Here is a 23,287-nt window from a genome sequence, read left to right on the forward strand (position 1 = left end):
AAGGCACAAATAAGAAAAAAATTGTGCTATTAAAAATTATAAAATGGACAGCTTACCATCAGTTATGAAAGCAAATTTTAAATTCTGTTCACTTTGATGAGTTCACGATGGCTGATGAGCTCAAAGCTCTTTAGTTACTTAATGAAAACAGCAAAAATAAAGTCTTAGCTATCTATGATAATCAGAGAGGGAAAATAAAGCAGAAAAAAAATAGTTAAAAAACACAATTAATACAAGGTTCTCATTTTAGCTACCAATCATAGCATCAGGGCACCATCTGCCAGAATATCAGAAATGAAGAAACACTGACTTGTTTTCACTTTCTTTCCCTAGGTGACAACTAAATAACAGTGTATGATGGCTTCATGAATAGCAGCGTGGTTGGGCTGAACTACAACCCCCAGAATTCCCTCTTGCCTATTTCCTGTTAGGGCTGACTGCCGGAAATACTCCCTCCTGAGAGCTGGAGCAAAGGGAGGCTGCAGACTTGCTTCAGCCTACATACTCCTATTCAATCCAATACTAACCTACTGCTGTTGTGAAGGGAATTTGCAGGTAATTAAGATATCTAATCAGTTCACTTTTATTAGTCAAAAGAGAAGTTGTATTGAGTGGGACTTATGTAATTACTTAAAAGCCTTTAAAACAGGGCTTAGGCCCTCTCTGAGTTTAGAAACTCCAAGCTTTAGTCCTGCCCTTGGGGTTCCAGCCTGCCCATGATATTAATTTCTTGACTGCTTGCCTTATGAATTTCAAGCATCCTTAGCCAGTCCTGCAATTGAGTTAAGCCAGTTCCTTAACAGAGTAATCCCTTAATCAATGTAAACCACTAGCTCTGCCTCTATGGTAAACCCTGGCTGAGTCCTGTTACAGTTATTACGGTTGAGAAGACACAGGGAAAGACCTCTTCCACAGGGAACATCCAGAAAGACACTAAAGAATCTCACTCGTATATGAGTTCTCTTCCAGTCTCTTGCAATAATAACCAGGAAAACAGAAGACTGTGGGTTAATTAACTTTTAAAAAACTGAGAATTATACTACTATAGAAATATGAAGTGAATTAAAAATGCCTGCAGCTAGGAATGACTATCTATAATACCACAGGTCTGGCCCATGAAACGTAAGTAGAAGTGTTAGAATTCTGAGACAGGTCCTTTAAAGGGAGCTGGCACGCCCTTCTTCCCTCTTCAGCCTCTGCCTGTAATGTGAATATGACGCCCGGAAAGCTGCAGCAGCCTTCCTGGACACGGAGATGTCCTGGAGATGGCAGACTGGAGAGCTGGCGAGAGCCCGGTGATTCCTGCAGCTGTCATGCCCGCTCACGGCTGCCCTCGTCCAGACTGCTCTGCCATGAGAAATAAAGCCGCTGTTGGGGCGGGGGAGCTCGGTCTCTGACCCTGGTAGCTAGACACAATGCCTGACTGATAAAAAGAACTGCTTTCTCCAGTCTTCCTCGTCCCTCAGTGGTAGATGAACACATCCAACTTGCTACATTAGAAGGAATGGCTCTATTAGTTCATTTCATGGCTAGGTGCGTGGGGACACACTAAGTGTTTAAGAGGATTAGAACAGACAGTCGCCATAAAAGCCCATCTTTATTTCTGCGTGCTTCTATTCTTCGGCAAAAGACTCTGAGAAAAGTTTTTAGTCTGAGATAAATGCCTTCACAAAGCCACTAACTTTAATTCCCATGGAATAGAATTTCATATGGCAAGGCTGTGGTCACATCCAAATCCACTTATTCGACAGATTTGTGCTGTAGGAAATTTGTTCCACTATCTTTTTAGATAGGCTCTGTCTTTTCACACTGGAGTCATCTAATTCCTCCCAAACCAACAATTCTTGAGCATGTCTGGGGTATATTTTTTTTGCTGAATGCAAACCACACCGTCATTTCAAAGTCTGCAATTCAGTTCAGTAGCACAGGGCTTTCTGGGTGTGTGTGAACATAACCAGCAAGAGTGGCACACACTTGCATGGTAACCTTGCCCTTGAGCTCCACTGTGTCATTATTCATGGTGAAAAGCTGCCTGACACACCCAGCAGCTGACAACAGTGAGAGAAAATAATATCAGGCCCAAGGCCAAGGGGGAAATGAAGTGATTAATATGGAAAATACAGCAAGAGATATCAAACAGGAAGAAGTTGATGCTTTCCATACCTTTAGCTTGCGGTAAATTTTTTTTCTCCTCAAACTAACTATAAAAGTCTGGATGAGAGTAATACCATAGTGCAAAAGTGTGAGATGTCTTTATTACCCTGGGTCATTTATGACACTGCAGTGACTTTGACCCCTTTTTATAGAGGGAGGAAGGAAGGTGAAGTTAACATAATCATAACTCTGAATAGTTAAACTCGGGAAATGGTAAGTGTGAACACTATTGGGCCAAACTGTTTCCAGCATGAGCTACTATTGTTGTGCCTCAGCTCCTTTGTTCACGCTGCTTCCTTCCTTTCTGAGTCCCCTGGACACTCCTCTCCGTCCAGCTCTTGGGCCCCTCAACCCGCCACCGTCCCTTCAGCACTCGTGTCCCTTGGGGTTCCAAGTTCTAGCGAGTCCACCTGTTGACTGTCACTCTGTGCCCTCATGGGGAGGGCTTCTCGTAGACATTCACGGTTCCACCAAGTTTACGACTCTCAATCCAACCATTCCTTTCCCCTCTTTGTCCTGAATGCCCAGATCCCACTGAACACCTGTCTTACCAAGTTCAAAACTGAACGTGATTCAAATTCTCTGCCTCGTATCTCAATTCCATCCTCTTTCCAGCCACACATGTGCCACCCTTCATATTTCATGCCTCACTTACTGGCCCCACCATACACCCAGAGGTCACGTTCACTGTTCTTTCTACCCCATCTTATTTTTATACTAAGAGTAGTGGGGGCTAGATGCCCCCCAAATGAAATCATACACTCTGGGAATGCAGATGAACCAGAGACTCCTGGCTTTCGAGCACTCATCTGCACCAGCTGGTCTGCAGAGAAGAAGGGGCCTTCAGACAGAGAGGCCACCGTGATTTCCAGGGGCCAAGCCAGGAGACAGAGGAGAGGTCGTTGCCCTGTCCCGCTCCGGACCAGCTGAGACTGCTGCCACCAGCAGCTACGAGAAGAAATGTCGATGGCTGTCTTCCTCCTTGCCTCTGAGACAGGAAAACAGACTCAGCAACTTCAGGCTCCTGCAGACAAACTTCGGTGGGGCATTCAGCTGGTTCCAACTTCCTTCTGAAGCTCCATCCCCCAGACTCGCTAACTTAGAACAAAGCCTGGCAAGTGTCTTCCTTGGCACAAGTCCTGTTCTCCAGGGAGGCACCTGCAGCTATGGCAAGTGGGACCTCACCTTCAAATCCCTCTGACCTATGGTCATCACCAAGGAAGCCAAGGCAGAAGACAGCAAAGGGGTGGGGCTCTGCAAACACTTTTTCAGGGGCTCCAAAAGTACCTGGAGGAGACTTTTAAAAATATGTATTTGTGTATGTATGTATGTATGTATGTATTTGAGAGAGGGGAAGGGAGACAGAAGGAGAAAGAGAAACATCACTGTGAAAGAAACATCTATCAGTTCCTTCTCATACACAGCCCAGCTGAGGACTGAACCCACAACCCAGGCATGTGCCCTGACCAGGAATAGAACTAGTGAACTTTTTTGCTTTGTGGGGACAACTCTCAGCCAACTGAACCACACCGGTCAGGGTGAGACTTTTATTAAAGGTCCTACACATCCCCATTTGAACACAAGCCAGCAAAATGCGTATCATCTCATTAACCTGACTTCACTGAAACCCTCAGCAGGGCAGAGGCTGCACGCATTCCCATGTCTGTCTCCCAATATTCACCCCTATCAGCTTAAGTGCTTTTTCCCTGCCTCCTGACCACACCCCTCCAAACATTTCTACAGATTGCTTCCAATGATCTTCAAGAAATACAACTCCGGTAGTGTGTGGGGCTGGCTCATCTCAGCTCCTAAGAACTGACTGGTAAATTTGGGGGAATTTTTATGAATCAGTTGTTAAGTATAGAAATCATTTCAAATTAATTCACATAAACTTACAATGAAATAAATTGTATTAAAAGACTCACAGGTCATAAATACTCAAAATTAGTCACTTCTTTATTACATTAGTACATTTTAGTAACATCTATGCTCTTGAGGTTACTTATATCTATTTTACCTGTAAGAGGAAATACTACATAATGTTATGCTACTGCACCTGTCTTCCCAATTTTCTGTAACTTGAAATCAGCCATAATGAGAATACTTTGACAGAGAAATTGAGAAACCCTATGAATTATAACTTCGATCTGTTGATTGTCTAGGCTTACAAAAGTGATAGAGAAAATCTTCATAAAATTTGTGGTGCCTACAGTGGTTATAATGCGAATAAAACAAAATGTTGGGGAAATATTCTTCTAGTGCTATCCAATGCAGCCATAAGATGCTTAATGAACAAATGAAGCTCTGAAATGTGCCTTCACTGTTCCACTTTCACCTTACTCCACACTGTAACAGGAAAACATCAACCACCTTCTTTCACCAATTATAACCATAGGTGGGCTATGGATACAAGGGTTCAGTGAAAACCAGCAGAAACCTGTCAGAATCAGTTGGCTACATGGACTCTACCATGGAGTGTAGTATGCTTTATTACTATTTGTAAACTGTGTGCTACACATCCTTTATATCAGCAAAATTTATAATAGACATATGTATACATGTATATATGGTGTCCTCACTTAATGTCATTGGTGATTTCTTAGAAACTGCAACTTTAAGTGAAACAATGTATAATGAGTCCAATTTTACCAGAGGCTAAATGATATAAAGAGTTAAGTTCCTACGTCATATTTTTAGTCACAAAAACATCACCAAACTTCTAAATGAAGACCTAAACACTCCTAATATTAAACACTGAGATAAATGTGAGCTATACATACATTTAATAAAGATCTTTTCTACCCCACTTATTCTAGTTCAGGGTCAAGGGTGGCCCAGAACCTCTCCTGGCAGCTCAAGGTGGGACCCACCCTGGATAGGCTGCCCCTGCATCGAAGGACCATTCACACACACACCCCCACACTCGCTCAGACTGGAGCGATGCAGACACGACGACTCGCCCCATGCACACACCACTGAGAAGCAGGAGAAAACTGGAGCACCAGGAGATCACCCACACGGACATGGGGAGAATGGGATAGCTCCATGTAGACAGTGGCCCGGCTGAGAATCGTTTTTTCCCCTCATCAACATTATAACAAAACAACGTTAAATGAAATGACATTATTCAAAGACTTGCTGAATATGTATGTATACACATTTATTTTTCTGAAGAACTGGTTGTTAAACATTTACCAGCCCACCATTGCATACATTGAATTAGGTGGTTCCTTTGTTAAAAATCCCTTAATAGCTCCCTGTTCCGGCCACCGTCTGTGCACTGCTTGAAGTCCTCTCAAACTCGCCTTGCTTGCCGGCCACTGCAATGGCACCCAGTTCTGTGAAGACTCCAGTTTCCTTCACAACAGTGCAAGCTAGCAGGGCTTCCTTCTCTAGTCCAGGCTCCTCTGAAGCTGCTTCACGTGGCATCCGCCGGAGCCCGCCTGGCAGTCAGACATGCGCAGTCTAAAAAGTGGGGCTGCCTTGATTTGATGGCAGAAACGACACAAGGATAAAATCTTCTCCCCTTTGTCTCCAGGTAAACTGTGCTGAGATGCATTTCATGAGATTTATCCTGAGAAGATCCTTCAGAATCCAGTAACCAGATGCCCATGGCAATGACCAACTCCATGATGCCTCCTTTCCCAAGTGACTCTCTCCCGTCCTTCCCTCCTGCTCCCCAGGTGGCATTGCCTGGCACAAGACCTTCCTATAGCATAGAGCCCAAGATCTTTACCTTAGCAAAAATGGCCCTTTGAAGCCGGCCTCCATCCCCTCTCCTGCTTCACATCCTTTCCTGTCTCAAGTGCCTTGTTCATGCTGTTCCCTTTGCTCAGAATTCTCCCCGAATGGGTGTGTGGAGAGTTATAAAAATCTCTACTTTACTACTACCACAACTTTACAAATTGAGGAAATTGCGGCCCAGGGTAGAAAGATCTGGCCCAAGGTTTTCAATGACTAATTTAAGACAGAGCTGAACACACTCTCCTAGTTTTTATGGGCTTCTGCTTCTGGTTCCTAAAGTGTTCACGAAGATCTCTATTCTAGTCCTGAAAGGCTACTGAATTAATGTTTCCTCTTTCTAACTCCCAAGACGCATGGATTTCCATTTCCCTTTAAACTAGAACTTTTTATTGCCTGAGCCATTTTGTCTCTCACTGTGATTCAATCCAATTCCCGAGACATGTGCTGGCCACTTTATATAAGCACTTAGGATAAGTGCAGCGAGGGAGACAAAAATAAGTAAGACACGTTCTTTACGCAGAAGAAGTTTATAATCCAGTGGCAAGCCAGGTTGTGTACTAATGTCTTCATACATGGTATGATTATTACAAGGGAGAGTCAAAGAGGTTTCAAATACCTGCTACACCTATTTAAAATATATCCACAGAACATGAAACTGAAAACTGCTCACATGCATAAATGGGAGGAAGACCAAGGTGACAGAGTAAGAAAACTAAAAGCAAAATGAAGAGCTGGAAAAGAAGGCTATTTACAGATGTAAATGTTTCAGAACTAATGATTTATCCAGATGAACCCATCAACACACACATGAATGCCTGATATGTATAAGCCATTTACTTTTTTATTACTTATGAAATTTATTTTTTATTTGTTGTCCATTACCACTTATCTTCCATATACCCTTTCCACCTCTGCCTGCAATCACCACACTGTTGTCCATGTCCACGAGTCCTTTTTCCTTTTTGCTTCACCTCTCTACTCCCTAAGCAGCCCCCAGTAGCTCTCACTCTGCTCTCTACCTATGAGTCTGCCTCTATGTTGCTTGTTAGTTCAGTTTGTTCATTAGGTTCCACATATGAGTGAAATCATGTTGTATTTGTCTTCCTTCTGACTGCCTTATTTCTCTTAGCATAATGTTCTCCAGGTTCAGCCATGCTGTCATGAAGGGTACATTTTCTTCTTTTTTATAGCCGAGTAGTATTCCATCTTGTATATATGTACCATAGTTGTTTTATCCACTCATCTATGATGGACTGACACTTGGGCTGCTTCCAGATCTTATAAGCCATTCACTCTTCATACAAATGTATTTTATAATATTTCAGACTAGCAAAAACACCCAAAACCTTGACTACAATCATACAAAAAGAGACTCTGAGAGCATCTGCTTTTAGAGAAACAAAGGCCCCAAGAGGTTCATTTTCCTGTCCCATCTATTTCCCCCGGGGGATCCTGCCGCCACCATTCTTCCCCAACAACTCAGACTTGACTCCTCACTCTCCCTTGACTTTTTCATCTCCCTCATCCCCAGGAGCTAATCAACTACCAAATCTGTGGCTGTGGTGCAGATCCATCCCAGAACTCCATTCCTCCCACCTTCAGGCTCTTCTTCAAGCCTCCCGTGTGCAGACTGGGCTGCCCCACTGACTCTGCACGCACTCGTGCTCTTCCCAAGCCATCCATCCATCCATCCATCCATCCATCCATCCATCCACCACAATGCCAGAGTTGCCCTTCTTAAGCATGGCTCTGATCATGCTGTTCCTTTACTGCCAAAATCCAAAAACCATGAACACGGTGAGTTTGACTCTCCGGCCCTCTCATTCTCAATTCCATCTGTTTCTCGTTGTTCCTTCCCCCACACCTAGCCTCCACTCCACCTACGCTAGACTAGACTTCTGCTCCCACATACATTCTGCAATCTCCCTCCTATCAGTGACACCATTGAAATGGTGTCATTCCCCCAAATGCCCTGCCTGTCAAGGTGGTATCCATTTGTCAAGACCCCATTTAACCCCTCCCTCTTCCATTAGAACTTCTCAGATCTTCAGCTGTTCATTGACCTTTTGACCCATTTCTCCAGGCTGTTTCCTACTGCACATTACTCGTACTTATTTCACAGCATTTAATCTTTGAATTGTGCTTACTGATGTGTCAGCTAAACCATTAGATCAATGGTTCTCAAATTGTGGTCCCCAAACCAGCAGCATCAGCATCATCTGAGAACTTGATAGATATGCAAATTCTCCACCCAGTCCGACACTCCAGGGTGAGGCCCAGCTCTCTGTGTTCCGATGAGCCTGCTAGGGGCTCCTGATGCACAGCAGAGTGTGAGAACCACTACACTGGACCCTAAATCTCTCGAGGACAGTTCATTTTAAAAGGACTAAGGTTAATTCATCCCAGCTCGAGAGCAGGGCCTGAAACAGAGAAGAGCACTAGTGTAATTTCTGGAAATAACTTGCCCAGGGTTACACTAAGTTAGTGGCAGAAACAAAACCAGAACTCAGGTTATCCCTTATATCACACTGGAGTTCTTTCCAGCACGTCCATAGTTTCTAATAGTGAATGTAGACTGTCAAATTCATGCATAAGCATCTATGTGGAGTAGATAGTGCGCTTAAATTACCTAACATGACAGACTGTACAATGAACAAATAAGGTCATTTTCAATCTGTGACTTTAAAAAAAGGATGAGTTAGTTCAGCTGGCCAAGAAGGCTTACTCACAGAAGTCCTATTTGTACGAACAGTTCTTGCCGGAACTGAAGAATAACTGGCCACTAAATTTGCATTCTTCAAATTCCTTACAGGACTCACTACGAAAGTAAATTGTACGCACAGGATGGTTTTAGATGCAATGACTTAAACATCTTGTACTATCGTAATGCTAAACCCATCTTTGTAGCATTATGCAGCAGATCTATACTCTGGAGGAAACCAAGACACTGTTTGAGGAAATAATGCCCACGCTGTGAGAAGAGGCTCCAGGGGGCTGGTGAACCCAGAGATTAATTTAGGGTCTAAAGACCCGTAGCCAGGTGGTCACCATCCTCTCTGTCCCAGAGCTATACCTCTCTTGCTCCAGATCAGTTCCGGGACTGTGGTGAGGAGGACCCCAAGCCCAGAGAAGCCCAGGCCTTCTCTGAAGCAACACCTTTCCCTCCCTGCCCAGACCCAGCTGGGTTTGTGTGCCTTTACAAAGAGGGGAAATTGTATTAATCATTTCTGGTGGGTCCTGCTCGGCAAACACAGGGCCATTTTAAATAATGCACACATTCCACAGCCTCCCTGAGTCCTTTGTCCTAGGAAATCGGGGTGTAAGTAAATGTTTACAGCATAGAAATAGTAAGATTAAGGGTCTATAATAGTGAATTGAGGGGAAGCAGAGTTTGCTACCCCAAAATATGAGTATGCCTTTGGGATACTGGTTATTTTTAAATGGCTATTTTTAAGAAACAGAAGATTCAGAAAGAAGCTTTGACCTTCCATAAAAGAATTTAGAGAGAGGACCTGCTCCAGGAAGGGAGCTATTATCACAGATAACTATAATTTAATATAAACCAGTGTGTGACAGAGAGGAAGAAGCCCCAAGGCCCATTAGATCAAAGTCCTCTGATGCCCCACTGTGAAGAATGGCTCAGCAAACATTTATGTACCACCTATTTGCTTTCCTAGCTCCACGTGAATTGCCTTCCTGCCCTTTGAAATTCCAAACCACAGTCCCTCCCTCCTCCTTTGCTCAAGATAACTGTGCCATCTGTCCTCCGGTCTCACGGTCCTATGGAACCCCCATACGTACGTATATAATAAACTTAAGACATTTTCTCCTGTTAATCTGTCTCATGCTAGCTTAATTATTAGTCTAGCCAGAAGAATTTAGAAAGGTAGAAGGAAAATTATTTTTCCTCCCCCACAGAATAAACAAATAAATTGAGAACCAAATCCTAGATGGCATCAGGAGACAATGTCCTAATTACAGTCAATGAAGTAAAATGTTTATTTGTTATGCTTAATTTGTGCTTAATTACTAAGCAATGCAATACTGACTTCTCGACACGTCCTAAATTAATACTGTTATCCTTTATTTAATTGCAACAGTAAACTCTTTAGGGCTGTCTAGCCAGATCTCAAGGCCCAGCTCTGGACAGATTAGCCAATCCTCCTGGGAACTGACCCACAGGCCATGTTTACTTGGCCACTTACAGAGTTAGCCACACTGGAACTGGCCTCACCCTCCTTTCAGGAGAACTGAGTTCTCAGTGAGGCGTCAGAGCACTAGGCTGCAGCGGTCACCCACCACACACAAGCCACTAACCAGCACCTGATTCACAGGCATGTTTCAGGCCTGAATGGCCAGGTCATCTTCATCTGGTATCTCAGTGTAACTGTCTGCCCACAACTTCAATTAAGAGAGAGACTTGCCTGCAACTAAAATCACTCTCTCAAGTATCTACATGTGTATGAACTGGCACAAAAACAAAACTACAGAAAAGCACTGGATTTTAAAACAGAAGTAACCAATGAAATACAAAAGAAAATCTATAACATTAAGAGAAGTAAATAGAATGAAATATTTGTTGTGTGTTTTCTATTTTGAGACAGGTCAATAAGCATGTTAGGATCTGCTATAGTTACAGTTGTAGATGCTTTAAAAAGAGGTGAAATATAAGTTTACATACAGTTTATTTATTTATATTCCTTAGTAGAGAAAAAAATTGCACTGGGAAGATTTGTTTTAGAAAACAGAAAGCATGGGTGACCGGTATGGAGGTTATTATAACAAGTCTACCATTCCCGGCAGTAAGAATGAGAAGAGTATACTGAGTAGCATTTTCAAAGTTTCTATTTAATTTAAGGAAAATCTGAAGAAAAAAGAAAGAAGGCCAAAAATCATTCCAAACTATAAAATCCCCAAAAGTGATCTCACCAATACTTGAAAGTACTTAGGGTAAACTCAGTTTACAATAAGGGCAAATGCCTTTTGATCTCTACTGCTCAAAAAAATAACTTAAATACTTAGATTTTAACTTGACTCCTGCAAAAAAATAAAGCATAATTAAATCCTAAGTGGTAACTTGTTTTTTATTGTCCCAAATGAATAAATGTAAAAATAGGATATTTAAAAGAAAAGGAGAGAATTTCTTTAAACTATGAACAATTTTCTAACATTTTAGACAGCAGAATGTTTATGTTTGAAAAATCTTTAAAAATCCAAATGTAAGTAATAACATAGTATTGAATTATAACCCAAAGTATGAGATACATATCCATGAGTCCATACTGATATGTAAATAGTTGAATAAATAAATAAGTGGAACTAAAAAGCCAAATGTCCCATGTAGAAGAATTCCAGTAATTTATGTAGCTAGGCACCCCTCTCTAGGAGGTAAAATGTACCTCCCTTCTCCAATACTGCCGTGCCCAGGGCCACCCCACAGCTATGCTGTCTCCCAGCCATGCTGTCCTCACAGCCCTGCCGTATCACTATTGAGCTCTCTGTACTGAATAAAGTTCCCTTCTTCACCACACCCCAAATTAGGGATTCCTACTGCCACTGAATTGGGGCCAACAGGCATCAGCTGACAGTTGGCGTGTGACAGACCTGGAAATCTGAATTTAAATCTGAATTTAAATCTGAATTTAAATGGAAATCTGAACTTAATCGCAGGTTCGATTCCCAGCCAGGGCACACGCCTGGGTTGCAGGCCACGGCTCCCAGCAACCACACATTGATGTTTCTCTATCTCTTTCTCCCTCCCTTCCCTCTCTAAAAATAAATAAATAAATCTTAAATAAATAAATAAATAAAATTAGTGTGATTGGAGGTGGGAAGAAGGCAAGTTATTTGGGGGCAGACACATAAAGTCAAAAGAATCCTGTATCTACAAAAAAAATTGAATCGATTAAATTGAGTGCTACTGAGCTCTAAAATGTCTGAAACCAGTCTCTACCAGCTAATAGGAAAAGGTGGACAAAAACAACACATAACAAAGTGTATTCCTTTCCTCCCAAACACATCCCCAAATTCAGAGCCGTTGTGATAACTAAAAGAAAAGAATTAGTCAAATCTCACTGGTCACAATGAGAAAGGGGGGAGTAAAGAAGCTTTGACGTCACAGAGGGACAAAGCCAGTAGTGTGCTGACAAATGCTTAACTAGCTGTGGACATGGGAGAAGCCTTACAGTGTTTGCCAATTCCCATGGTGTAAATATTCGCACCACGGCTGCTTTCAAGCTCCCAATATGATGTCACTTTAATATACAGTTTAAGAAAAGGTGTGCAGTAGTTATAGTATCTTTACCATATAGAAACAACAGATATAAATAACTTCAAGGGCACAGGTAGCAGTAAACTTAGGAAAATGATTAGTAAGTGATGACTCGTGGTATTTATTACCTTTGTTTTCAATATAATTTATTTGTTTAAAATCTATTCTGCAGATGATTTAAATTTTAATAATGGCATGTTTAACAATCAGTTCATGAAATCCCTAAAATTAAAAATCATCTCTCAGTATGAGCCAATTCTGGCATACCACTGGCAAAAGCTTTAAAAACCAGTCTACTGCCTTGCCTTTCCTCGTCCCTTTTCAAGTCTTAGTATCCTCTCTCCTGCAATAAGGATATGGCAATGCCTTCACATCTGCTCCTAGAAGCCCCACGCTTCCAGCGGCTGAGGGGCAGCTGGTGTCAGGAGGTGGGCAGGCAGAGGAGATGTGAGGAAGCAGCTGGCTCACTGACCAAGTCTAGGAATTGTCAACCAAGACAGATCTGCTTTGGGATGATTTGCATACTGGGATATCACAGAGAAGAGCTCAATCAGAAAAGTGGTTCTCGGGGGTAGGGGTGGGAAACAGTAACTGCCATATTTTTTAAGTGTGAAAACTGCTGGTCTAGATTATTGACTCCTGATGAACATCCATGAGTCATGCAGATAAGAACTGCCCACACCCCTATACATATGCCTATCAATAAACAGCAATGAATCACATTTCTCTTATCAAATGCTATGCTTCTCCTAGTAAATAAATCATGTTTCTCCTAGTAAATGCTATGCTATGGTTATACATTACAAAAATCAAATTTTCTAGCTAATGTCAAAGCACACACCCGGAAAGTACAGTAATTATTAAAGGATGGAGTTAGTTCATTCTCTCCAGTTGTAGCCAGCTTTGTTGCCAGAAGTCTCTCCATGGCTTCTCATCACTGGGGCCTCAATGAATCTCACTGTCACCCAAGAATCCCTCGTGAGGAAAATGCACGTGTCCTTCTTCCCTAGTCCCATAGGGCCACAGCTCCCCGTCTGCTCCAGCACTGATTCCAGTTTGCTTTATATATGGATGTGGATCCTGTTGGACTTGAGGTGGAGAGGGGAGGGTGATGTGGGAAGAGGGGAACCTAACATTTACTGTGTCATTCCTACACACTTTACAGGCATTATCCTGCAGTTCTTACAATAATCCTGTGAGAGAGGTACTATTATATCTCCATATTACAGATGGGGACACCAAGGCATAGAGGATTTTTAAGCTACTTATCACAGACCATATGGTGCTAGAGTCCTCAGTATACGGACCCAAGCTCTCTGGTTCCAAGCTCTCTGGCTCCAAGGCTGAGGCCCATTGTCATTATTCCTCCCAGTGAGGGCCTGGGGGACCCAACAGCACCTTACAAACCTCACAGAGGCTCACCTGCTTTGTTTAGCCACTGCCCCATGACCCTGCGTTTCCAGCCACGACAGTGGCAGTCTGGGGTTGGGACTGGGGTGAAGTGAGAGTTAGGGTTAGAGTCTTGCTCCATGTTTCTAGCTCTGAAATACTTACAATCTGATGGGTGGGCCAAAAAGTTCATTTGGTTTTTGCCATAAGTTGGCTCTAGTAGAGCTTAGCTGGTTGTCTTTAACTTCATCTGAAACAATTTTGTTAGATTGTATTGTGACAGCTGTCATATCAGCGTGCATTTTTAAAAAACTTACCAAAAGTGGTGAATTTGGGTGTAGCCATCTTAATATTGAAGATGGAAGAAAATATGCAGCATTTTTGGCATGTTATGCTTTATTACTTCATGAAAGGTAAAAACACAACTGAAATGCAAAAACAGGTTTGTGCACTGTGTGGAGAAGGTGCTGTGACTGATTGAACATGTCAACAGTGATTCGTGAAGTTTTGTGCCGGAGATGTCTCACTGGACGGTGCTCCATGGTTGGGTAGACCAAATGAAGTTGATAGCAATCAAATTGAGACATTAGATGAGCATAATCATTATGATATTATGTGGGAGATACCTAACATGTTCAAAATAATCCAAATCAATATAGTCACTGGTAAAAAGGAAAAATGTGTCTTTTATTTTATGGAAAAAACTAAACAGACTTTTTGACCAACCCAGAACAATACCCTAACAGGTGGGTTTTTCCCTGAGGATAACAGAATTCAGTCTAGATTTCCCCCCTCTCCTTTTTGTTTTTAAATCTTTTTGACGTAACAATCACATTAGTACCAAAAATATATTTTATCCCAGAATCCTATACTCTTACCTTAGCTTAAATTCCAAAGGGAGAATAATGGTAAGATTTAAAAAACAGTATCTAAACTTCATCTTTAATTCATTTTTTCTTGTCCTCTTAGGCCCTTCACCACATTTCCCACTTGGGGTTCTGCACGGTCAGACCACCACTCTGCTCCAAACCCAGAAACTTCCATCCTGGCCCAGTGCTACCTTCCAATCATCACTTTGCTTCAAAGGACTCCTTTCTCAGAACTCGGATAGTGAGCACTGCAGAGAAAGGACAATGAAATGAGGACAGATGCTAATCCAAACGCCACAGACTGTCAAGGCCACATCCACATCTCTATCTGTAAGAATAAACAGCATGGCAGAACAAACAAATAAGTAAAACAGCCATAAAAACATTCTTTTCTGGAAATGCCTATATATTTGGAATGAATGACCTGCACCATCACTGTTCACCCATCCATGCGCCCTCTCATTCAGCTCACATCTACCGCTCCCTACAAGGGACACAGCGGTCAGAAAAACAGCAGAAGCACAGTCTATGGCCTCAAGAACCTGGTCTTCTCACATGGAGGATGGGTCATAAACAAAATAATTACAACGCAGTGATTCTGATATCACACTATATATGAATGCATTCATGTAAAAGTGATGTAAACTAAATTAGCCTGGATTGGTATGGAGATCCCACGCTGGGGCCGAGTTCGCTGGTACCTCCTTGTCCCCAGGCTTTGTTGATTAGCAATGGTTTCAGGCAACATTAGGGTCAATTTTTTAAAAAAAGAACATTCCTAGATAAACCAAACGAAAGATCAGTTTGGTACGTCAAAGATTGTTGTTAATAAGTAACAGACCGAAACTTGCATGAAGACCTGACAAAGGTGTTAACACCCTGACTGTCCCTCCTGTGCCTTCTTCACACTCCTCCTCTCTCGGCAACGGTCTCTCCCTCCCTTCCCACTGTTTTCCTTTGCCCGTGTTCATTCCTTCTTCTCCTTCCGCCAAATGTACCATCTGTAAAAGTCTGCTTTGAAGAAAAACCACTATTGAATCCTGAACTTTGATTTTCCTGTTCTTAATATAAAGTTTGTCAGTTTATGCCTTTAGAAGTCTTTCTTTCTCTCTCAACAAAAGAACTGACTAAACGAAATTATTTTTATTTCCATGTTGCTCTTGGCTGATTTTCTTATGTGCGTCAAAGGCTTTTAAAAGGTTCCCAACCCTAGATCCAAAAAGCTCAAAAAATGATGGAGAAGAAAATAAAATATCCCCTTCATCCAGAGGGGAGCCCAGGGTCCCAGGCGTCAACCAGCTATTGGGGAAGGAATCCAGGACTGTGGGGCCCTCAGCAGCAAGACTTCCCATGGTCCACAGCATCCCACGAGATTCTGCTCTGCCTGCCTGTCACATAACCTGGGCCCTTATTTAGCAGGTTATCTCCAGGACAGTCATAATGATTAGCAAATACTGTCCCACTCCTAAATACACACCCTGGCCTCCCCAGACCCTCCCAGGACCCCTGCCCCAACCTCCTCACAATCAAGAGTGAAGGTTTGGCCCAGAAGAGGGGTGCCAGAGTCCCACCCCAGCACTCTCAACCCCCAGGCATAACCACATTGCACCTTAACTTCCTCTTCTGAAAAATAAGGGAGTTGAACCGATTGTCTATGGTACACTCCAACTGCAATTATGTCAGATTATTTATCCCTGAGGACAAGGACAAGATAGGAATATAACAACCTGAAAAGAAGTTCATTTGTTAGGAGGGTGGACTCTCAGGTTTATTTTTCTGGTGAGACAGAAGACCCAAAATGCTGGGTTTGGGCTATCTGGAATGGCATCCCAGCTCTGCCTCGTGCTAGTTGTGTGATCTCACTGTGCCTCAAAGTAACGCATCTATAAAATGGGGATAAGCACACTTAATTCTTGAAACAATCCGTGTTAGGTGTGTTCATGTTGTAAAACGCTTAGAGCAGGGCCTGGCACACAGTATGCCCCATGTTAAGTGTTGAATAAATAAACCAAACATTTTATTCTGTTGCTGCAATGTTTGTTCCCTACAAACTAACATCTTAAGTTCAAAAATAAGAAACATTCACAACAGAAGAAAAAAAAACCTGTGATACTATGAAACACTTATGTATCATGCACAGTTGTTTAATAACCCAGCGCTAAAACATCTGGGACCCAGACTCTACCTTGCACTGTGAATTTATGAAACTAACATATCAAAATGCATTCCCACAGCAGTGTAAGATAACTTGCATGATTCCATTTCTATTCAGAAATGTCACAGGCCTATGGGAAATTTAGATTAGGAGTTTCTTATTTTAACTCTGCAACAACATTTAACCACACCCAGCAGGAGAATACGTCTTATGTTTGCAGTGCAAAGACTTTAAGGGTTGTAAACTTAAAACCAGGGCTAGCACTGCTACACTTCTTGACTGAAAGCAGTTACCCAAACTAACTGGGAGTTTAAAGGGCCATTATCTTACAATGCTGGGTCCCCTAGCATGCAACTTTAGGAAACACCTAGAATGGAGAAAAAAGTGCTACATCTACCAGCTAGCTGGATCAAAACTGCCTCTGCTTTACTAAATAGGCACCCCAACCCGAGCTTAAGCATAATTTAATAGGTGCTACTGCACTGCTAAAGCAGACTGAGCATTCCATTTTTCTGTCAGATTTTAAGGGGAGGAAACTATGAACAACTCCCTTACCTGTTCCTCCCTCGCAAGAGCTAAACCTCACAATACCTTTAAATACAAATTTAAATAGCTCAACAGCTTATCCTAAAATAGTTCTATATTAGAACTTCCCTGATGAAGGTAAGATTCGCTCCACACAGTCCAGTTATGGCTTTTCATCTTTCTCTTTAAAAGTGCATTTCTGTAAAGCTATGAGAAGGAGCTCAAACCTTGCTTAGTGAGAAAACTAAAGCTTGCAACACAATCATTTTCATTAAAATGTTATTAAAACCCGACAAGAAAGATGAAAGGAGTTTTATGCAGGAAGGGTGGTGATGGCTGCACAACCGTGTGAGAGTGCTTAATGCGGCTGAGTTGTGTGCTTAAACATGCTTAAAGTGGCAAATTTCATGTTATGTGCATTTTACCACGATAAAATAGCTTTAAAAAACAGCCCTGTGAGTTAAAGATAAATTGATTTTATAACAAATCATTTCTCACTAAGAAACACACAGTACTCAACTTCCAACGAGGAGGATCCCCCAAAACCTAAATGAGCATCATGGTTCATGAATAGCCTGACATCAGGAACAAATATGGGAAAGAAACATCTTCTTCCAACACGTAACTACTCACTTTTTGTATGGACTGTGAATTGTACTGGATCCTGAGAAGACAAATTGGAGCTCTAACAACTAGTTAAAATATCCCCAAACAACACTGAAAGGCTGCATACAAATTCAAGTTAAAAGCCCGTGTAAAAGTTAATTTGCATGTACGTGACAAAACATTTACCCTTTACCTAAAGAGATCCTTACTCAAACAGGCAGTGTGTAAAATATGGTGTCTGTTAACAGTTCGCGCTGTCGCCTCCTCATTCTTCAGGCTTTCATTGCACCGCCTACTTAACAAAGCACAGGGGTCTCTGGGTACCTGGTCTCCCAGAGACCCTCAGAAGGGCAACAAAGACTTAACTAAACTGAAACTGGCAGGCCTGGCAGATGTAGTTAAAGAACTCTCCGTTCTGGGGAAAGACACCGTAGTAGATGGTGAACAACCAGTACTTCAGAGAGGAAGTAAAAAAGACAATAATCCGAGATGACCCAGGGCAAATAGAGGTGTGGCGACAGCTCTGGACCGATTTCACAAGGCCAGTTCTGAAGGCGCCACAAGATCTTGTTAAAACTTGGAGCACCGCGCTCCTGCATCTGAGACGTAGGTCCCAAATAACTGAGTTGGGGGGGGGGGGGTGTAGGATAGGGGGAAGAGCCCTTAGCACACGCCCCGCTCCAGGCCTCGAGTCCCACGCCCCACCTCGGCGTCATCACCTCCTGGCGCCACAGCCAGCAGCTGTGTGGCCACACGCCCGGGACAGTGTAACCGGCAGTCTGGGCTCTGAGCCTCGGGAAGCGGCACCTCCCCTCACTCCCGCCATCCCTCTCACCCCACGGAGCGCGAACCGCGACCACGAGAGGACCTAGGGTGCCAGATGTGCTGCCCTGCAAGGGGATGGGGGCGGCGGAGGGGGCGGGTGCACCCAGTGAAGGACCGCCCCAACCTTGGCCTGGAGCCTGGGAGGCTTGCGCTCTCGGCAGCGCCCACGCTGGCAAAAGTACGCGCGCAAGTTGCCGCCATCCACTCTGCAGGAACTGGACCGAGAGGCGCGCTCGGGAGGCCCCGGGGATCCGCCTGGGAGGCTGGTCCCGCGAGGCCGCACGGCACTGGCGCCTGCCGCCGCCCCGCCGCCAAGGTCCGGTCCAAGTTGGGCGGGGAGTGGCCAGCTGCCTCGGATCGGCAGGAGGAGGGACGGAGGGCGAGGGCAGCGGAAACCCGGCTCCCGCGGGAGCCCTTTGCTCTCTGGCCGCAGTGCGGCTCCTACCTGAAGGACCAGGCGGCCGCAGGCACCTGCGCGACGGTGGCGGATTCTCGGGGCTCCAGCGCAGCTGGCGCAGCTGGCGGCGGGAGGGTGGGGAGAGGGACGGCCTGAACGTGGACCTCGCCGCGCCGCCGCCCGGAACTTGCGGCCCGGAATCGCCCGGGCGGGGGTGGAGCGAGGCGGTTTTCAGTCCCCGTGCCTCGTGGGTCAGCCCCCGCGGGCTCAAGGGCTCCGGCCACTGGGCCTCTATCCTGGTTCTGGTTTCCTGTTCCTCGTGCACCCAATGTTTCTTTAAGTCAGCCGCATCAGGCTAGGGCATGGTCACCAGGATTCAGGTACTCTTGAGCCGCCAAGCGCCCAGGCTCTGTTCTAGAAGCTTTGCCTATATTATCAAATTCTCAACTGCTGCCGCTGGTAACTGCGATTGGCCCATTTTTAAGCAGGGAAACAGCTGATCACAAAGGTGATCATTTCGCATGCCTGAAGTGATACAATTTACAGTTAGGAGCTTTGCTGGCCTTCTTCCAACTTCCTAGAGTTCATAATGGCTAATTTGCAGGTAAGGACATTGAGGCGCAGAAAAGTGAAGTTGCCAGCCGGAGTTCACCCACTTTAGAATGCGGGAGGCTGGAATTTGTGTCTTGATGTCTTTAAAGCTCAAGCTAAGTATAATTCAGAAATCTTATCATAAAGTAATAAATCGAGAGTAAACATGGAAAATTCCCACTGCACCAGCGGAACTGTCCAAATACAGCAATTTGGATGTTTTTAGTCCACTTAGAAAAAAGTCGTAAGAAAAAGAGAACCAGTTGTCATGTGGCTTGACTAGCAGCCCTTTCGGAATATAGTTCTGGATAGAGGCCAGCCCCAGCCTCATTACACAATATCGCATTCTGCCAAAGCTGAATGGAGCCATGGGGTCCACATACACCAAACTGTTAACAACGATGGCCACTTTAAAGCACTTAGTGGATACCGCACAGCCAAGCCTGGCGGGGTTACATAATGTCTTACTGCACACATGGAACTGCATGAAATGAAAAATAGAGCATCCCCGTCCAAAGTGGGGGTGGAGGGGTGACCTTCGAGTCTGCAGCTTTGTTTTCCTGTAACCTATAGTTGCTCAGCCCTCCTCGGAGTACATTTTTCTCTCTTGAGCACATCTTTTCCTAATGATCGAAGAGTCACACAGTCGTCACTCCTTCCTTGTTGACAGACATGATTGATGTCTTTTGAGTCCTATGATACTGACAGATTTTTACAATTAAACACGTGGCCCCCTGAGCATAGAGCGTATTGCCTAAGAGAAGTCTGGCAAGTGTAAGACAAGCATGTTACTGAAAGACTGAAAACCCTTTCCTCCCCTTTATTTCTCGAGTTTTATTAATCACAGATGATTTGGTCTTATACAACACAAGTAACTGCACTCTTACAAGGTTGTCTTCAGAGATTATAGTGCTTTTGATTGAGAAGCAGCAGACTATAAAATTGCATCCCAAATTCCTGTGTCATCATTAAAACATTTGGCACGAATCTACAACAATAGTCTTTCTATTAAGTATAATTAGAAATATAATTATTTAAGTGCCCTCGCCATAATTCAATTTCTGCTTTCTTGACCTACAGGAACAAAGCAGAGTAAGGTCATATGTTTTAGAGATAAACTTAAGCTATGGACAGCCACAGATAAGTTTTAGGTATAGTATGTAATTATTTCTATTTCCCTGAGAGATCTGCTGATTGTTGGGGGTTGTAATTCTTCCAAATCTTGCATATCTTCAGAGATTTTGTCAACATGAGAACATCCAAATCTGTAGAGAATTTTGATAAAAATTTATTGGAGCCAAACAGAGGATATGCCTGAAAGCAAGATTTCAACAGACTGAAAAAATGCTTCGGAGAATGGCAGTGTGTGGCTTCTTTTATGCATTTGGAATTAGGGAGAGTTGAAGGAAGATTGCATCCGTGAAAATGGGAAATAATAAGTAACTACACTCTTACAAGCTTGTCTTCAGAAGTTATAGTGCTTTTGATTGAGAAGCAACAGGCTATAAAATTGCATCCAAAATTTCTAAGTATTATCATGAAAACATTTGGCATGAATCTACAATGATACGTCTTCCTATTTACCATAATTAATATAAATATTTGATCATTTATACACCATGAAAGTCCACTATATTGCAGGTACTCTTGTAGTATCTGAAGAAACTACATGAACCAAACAGATGAATCCTGTGCTTTTCTGTAGGAGAACAAACCTGAAATATGTTGAGAGATGATGGGTACAATGAAGAAATATAAACCAGAGTACAGAAAAAGACCAGGACTTCTGGGGTGAGGTGGAAGGAGATTGACAGAGATGGTCTCTCTGAAAAGGTGACATTGAGCAGAAGAAAAGGAGCAAGGCTTGCAAATAAATGTCTGAGGGAAAAGTATCCAGGAGGAGGGACTAGGAAATACAAAGGCCATGAGGTAGAAATGTGTCTGATGTTTTCAAGGGAGAGTTCTTTTTTTTTATTCTTTTTTTTTTATTTTAATCATTGTTCAAGTACAGTTTTCTCCCCCCTACTCCCATTCCAGCCCACCCACCCAACCCTCCGCCCTTCCCCCCCACTACCCCCCACCCCTAGTTTTTGTCCATGTGTCCTCCGAATTTGTTCCTGTAAACCCTATCAAGGGAGAGTTCTACCACCATTACACCAGTTCCTATACCATCAACATTCTCATTTCAGAATTTAAGACACATTTCTTTCCATCATATTCTGACTCAGCCTTTGCCTAAAAGAACATACAACCAATTCAGCATTTTATTTCGTAACTGCAGTGCTACTGAAATCATATATTACACCTTTAGTCTCAAAATCATCTAGCTTCAGACTCCATTACACATTAGCATTCTTTGAAGTTTCCAAGTAAAATGTTTCTACGAACATTTGAATGTGTACTTCCCTATTTCAGTTTAGATTTAGAAAGATATGTGTGTTATACCAGCAAACATTTATATTTAGAATGGAAATGGAGGGGCTGGTTATTAAAGTTTCTTTAATTATAGCAGGAATGGCAAAACTTTCCAGGGTGAGAGCCACTTGGATCTCAGTCCATGTGCCTTCTAATCTTTTAGAACCTCAGAAAGTTATGGATGTGCTTCTTTGGCAAACAGTAGTTAGCAGCTAAAGGGTTTGGAAAACATTTTCATCTCCCTCCACAGTTTTTCATGTTCCAGTATGAGTGGGATGGATACTATAACTAATTGCTGTTGGTATAGGTTTTCACACTTGTACAATCTGGCACATTAGAGGTGCACTTTTAAATTCATGACAGGCTATGTGTAAGGCCAGTCGAGACGCCCCTACCTCACACCACAAATACAGCAAAAGCATCTCTTAGAAACCTCTTAGCTCTCAGCTTCAGTTGAGCTCAGAGTGTTACCAGAAGTCAAAAGTCCCCTGTAAGGACAAAGTAGAAAAAGAAATATATAAAATGAAATTTATTTATAAAGTATTATGTATTTATTCTTACATGTTTTTAAAAATGATTTTACTTATTTGTTTAGAGAGGAGAAGGGAGGGAGAAAGAAAGGGAGAGAAACATCAATGTTTGATTGTCTCTCCTGCGCCACCTATGGGGGACCTGGTGTGCAACCCAGACATGTGCCCTAGACTGGGAATCAAACTGCAATTCTCTGATTCACAAGCTGGCATTCAACCACTGAGCCGCACCAGCCAGGGCCAATCTTACATGTTTAAACTTCAGTCACGTTCAAAGTACTCTCTGTTTGATGCAATACACCTATCAAGATGTTTTTTCCACTGCTCAAAACAGTTTTTGAACTCATTGATTTTGGTGCCTTTTAGTGCTGCTGCCTTTTTTTGTTTCTCCTAATCCATATCAGCAAAATGTTTCCCTTTGAGGACTTTTTTTATGGGGGGAAACAAAAAACATCGCTTGGGGTGAAATCAGGTAGATAGGGAGGGTGGGGCACAGGGGTCATGCCAGTTTTGACCAACAGCTGTCAAACACTCAGCACATTGTGGGCAGGTGTGCTCGTAGATCATCTATCATGAAATGGGCAAATACATTGAGTCTTCAAAAAAACTCACTGAAGCTGAACGCAGCCTCTCACAACAATGCCAGCTGGAACGCTGATACAGATGGGTTCCTAGAACACTCACTCAGCAGGGGAAGCCTGTACTACAAGGGGCCCACTCTCCAGAAGATAATTCCATTTTGGGGGGTCCCCCTTCATTACACACATGTGTGTTATATTCATATATGCTATATATTATAAAATAGAAATGTTTTAT

At 43.1% G+C, this 23,287-nt stretch overlaps 1 protein-coding gene across 2 annotated transcripts in view; it reads right to left on the reverse strand.

Annotated features, from left to right (window-relative positions):
* Nucleotides 1-19,069, reverse strand: part of PLD1 (phospholipase D1) — a 182,378-nt gene extending 163,309 nt beyond the window's left edge. For both annotated transcript variants that reach the window (XM_036017694.1, XM_036017693.1), the window contains exon 1: nt 18,984-19,069. The gene's annotated coding sequence lies outside the window, so the exon portion shown is untranslated. The remainder of the gene's footprint in view (nt 1-18,983) is intronic.
* Nucleotides 19,070-23,287: the final 4,218 nt, after the last annotated feature.

This window comes from Phyllostomus discolor, chromosome 2, assembly GCF_004126475.2.
Source record: "Phyllostomus discolor isolate MPI-MPIP mPhyDis1 chromosome 2, mPhyDis1.pri.v3, whole genome shotgun sequence".
NCBI classification, from domain to species: Eukaryota; Metazoa; Chordata; class Mammalia; order Chiroptera; family Phyllostomidae; genus Phyllostomus; species Phyllostomus discolor.